At 39.0% G+C, this 3129-nt stretch overlaps 1 protein-coding gene across 1 annotated transcript in view; it reads right to left on the minus strand.

Annotated features, from left to right (window-relative positions):
• FAM188B (family with sequence similarity 188, member B) overlaps window positions 1-3129 on the minus strand; it is a 76785-nt gene that overhangs the window by 52579 nt on the left and 21077 nt on the right. The window lies entirely within an intron of this gene.

Below are 3129 nucleotides of genomic sequence, written 5' to 3' on the forward strand. Positions count from 1 at the left end.
CCAGCGGGACCCCAGCAAAGGCAGCCAGCACAGAGCAATACACTGCCACTGACTCAGGATTTAAGTCCTGTTTCAACACAAGTTTCATTTCATTTGTTTGATTTCTGTACAGGCCAGGTCCTGCAAGCTCATATGGAGGGGCAGGTTTTATATTGCCCTGAATGTCAAGTGAGGATGTTAACATAGATGTCACTACCTCTGAGTTTGAAGGATAAGGACATAAAATAAAACTCAGGTTCCTGACAAGGATCAGGATGAGATTCAAGTTAGTCCTTAACCAACTGAAATATCCAAATAACATAAGTGAGAATAGGTATTAGACTGGCTTCCTTCACCAGGGTAATTTTCCAGTCCACTAGAATGTGTTCAACTGCCCTTGTGATTTAATTGTATACTACATAAATAACAGGCTAAGAATTCATATAAGTAACTACTAAAAAGCTTGGCTGTGAACTCACATAGAATGTGAGATTTTCAGCCATGAGATGGGTTTATTCCTCCTGTTGAATTTGTACCAAAATGCATTCAGAACCAAGGAAAAGTTTCAAATCACTATGGTAAAAAATACGGTCATTTTTTTCAAGAGAGCAGTACTGAATCATTGCCTTTGGAAAAAAAAAAAAAAAAGGTATTACACTGACAATCCTTTCAAAAATAGTATGGAATAATTTCCTCAGCAACATTCTTTGTATGCACGATACTATTATAGTAACAACTACTGTCATATCACATACTTTCCATTAACTTAATTTCCTTTTGCAGTGTGTGAAAGATGAATAGAAACAGAACACAGATCCCACTCAGGACTTTTCCAGTTAAAATCATTTTGGCACCTTTCTCCCTGATGCTCTTTGATGCTGTTGGAAAAGAAACACTTCTCCTTTTCTCTCTAAACGAGTTGAAGGATTAATGCAATGACATGTGGATGGTGACAGTTCAGAACAGATGGCATAGAAATGAATCCCCCATGTTACTGGGGACTGGAGGTAAAAACAAACAGGATGCCCAGCAGGTCAACAGAAATAAGAGGACAGAGAGCAACTTTGTATAGTAACATTAGTAGTATTGAGCTCTATAGAAGTATTTTTAATACATGATAGAATTTAATTTAGTTGACTGTGATATCTTTTAGAATACAATCTGGTCACCCTCTGCTTTTTGACAATACTGAATTCTAGCTGAGAATCTGTTCTGCTAGATACTTACTAGTATTTTTATCTCTCCTGGTCATGGGAAGGGTCTCAATGACACTAAATTTGCCCCCTTTTCATCCAAGTACTCATGTCACTTAACTGTACTTATGCATAAGCAGCATCCACATTTTTGGTTTGTCTGAGATTATAGACTGTTGTCTCGTTTCCTAGAGAATAATGTGTTGCTCCCTAGGTCCACCCATATTGATCTCATTTGGCAAAAACAGAGCTCTTGACACATAAGAATGCAGTGCTGCAGGTTATGGCAACCTAGCCAGGCTCAGCTGCTCCTCTTCAGAAGGGCTTGGGTCTCCTACAGGTCCTGTGCATGTCATAACTTCTAGTTTCATTACATGTCTTAGATACCTTAGCACCTCAAATAACAATATATGCCTACTTTTAGGCACCTAGATCACTCCCTACATCAAATTAGCACCCTTCATTCATTGCCCCAAACAGTTCTCCTCAGTAGTGTTTAATCTGGAAAGATCTATAAATGAAAACAACCGTGGTACAATTCATGCAGAGCTCACCTGGCACCAGTTTTATTAACATTATTGTTTTCTGGAAGCTCTAAAAGATTTTGGTTCTACACTCATTCCAGGAAGAACCAAGCCCAGGATACAAAGTGCTTTGAAATCTCAAGGCACAAGGAAATTCTCATCAAGCTAAGGAAAGTGTTGACATCAAAGATGGATGTAGGGTGTTTTCTGGTTAAGTGGGGTATTTTTGCAGGTGTAGGTTCCCTCCTTAAGGAGAACTTCTGCTTCTCAAAACACTGTCAGGACATTTGCTGCAATTTCCATTTCAGCAGATGGTTACTGTTCCAGGAAAATTTATTGCACACGTAAAATCATACCATTAGAATACTTAGAAAGGGGGAAGTCATCCATCATGGCAGAAAAATGGGACAGGAAAAAAATATGTTTCACTATAAACATACTATACAGGACTTTCTCTAAATATTTGAATGTTCCTATCTGACCTTCAAGCACTGCAGAAAACTGAATTTACACAGAAAAGCTGAGCTCGCAAGGAAAGCACTTCTGGGCACAATAATGCATGTACATTCCACCATTTCCTATTTATACTACCCTACACAACAGGTCAAATAAACAAAGGGGATTAAAAATAAACACTGATCACCAGTGGCTTGAAGGTGACTGTCAGTAAAATTTATTTTCACTGCTTGATTCCAACAGGTTTTCTACTGGAGCTGTATCTTTGCTGCATAATAATTTAGCATCAGGATGATGCCTAGAAGTCACACCACAATCCTACAGTCTTGTGTTGTTATCACAGAATCACAGAATGGTGGGGGTTGGAAGGGACCTCTGGAGATCATCTGGTCCAAGCTCCCTGCCAGAGCAGGATTCCCTAGAGCAGGTCACACAGGAACATGTCCAGGCAGGTTCTGAATGTCTCCAGGGATGGAGACTCCACAACCTCCCTGGGCAGCCTGTCCCAGGGCTCCATTATGTCATAGACAGACACACAGGACATCTTGCTACAGTGAGTAAGATATGGAGAGATAAACAATTAGACTATTGCTATTGGCAAAAAGGTAAACAAGACCATTCTATGCAATGGTGTTTGCCTCTGCCTTCGGGCAAAATTATAAAAACAGAATTACTGAAAACTATCACAAAGATGCAAAGGAAATTCTCATAACACCAGGTAATATATTTCTATGGAAACAAGACCCTGTCAAGAAGATTTAATACAAATTCTGCTACTCTTGCAAGTCTGCTTGACAGAGGTAACAGAGCTCATACATTTAGTTTCTCCAAACTTTTAGTTAAGTACTGGTTTTTATTTGTTTGACACATGAGCAGTGTGATAAATTAATTTATAAACAGATGGCTCAGTGACAGATACAGAAAAGGTAAGTGAAAAAAATTGTCACTGAAAGGGTGTCATAGTTTTAGCCAACAAG

The sequence above is a fragment of the Chaetura pelagica genome, unplaced genomic scaffold (genome assembly GCF_000747805.2).
Source record: "Chaetura pelagica isolate M959 unplaced genomic scaffold, ChaPel_1.0 scaffold184, whole genome shotgun sequence".
Classification (NCBI taxonomy): domain Eukaryota; kingdom Metazoa; phylum Chordata; class Aves; order Apodiformes; family Apodidae; genus Chaetura; species Chaetura pelagica.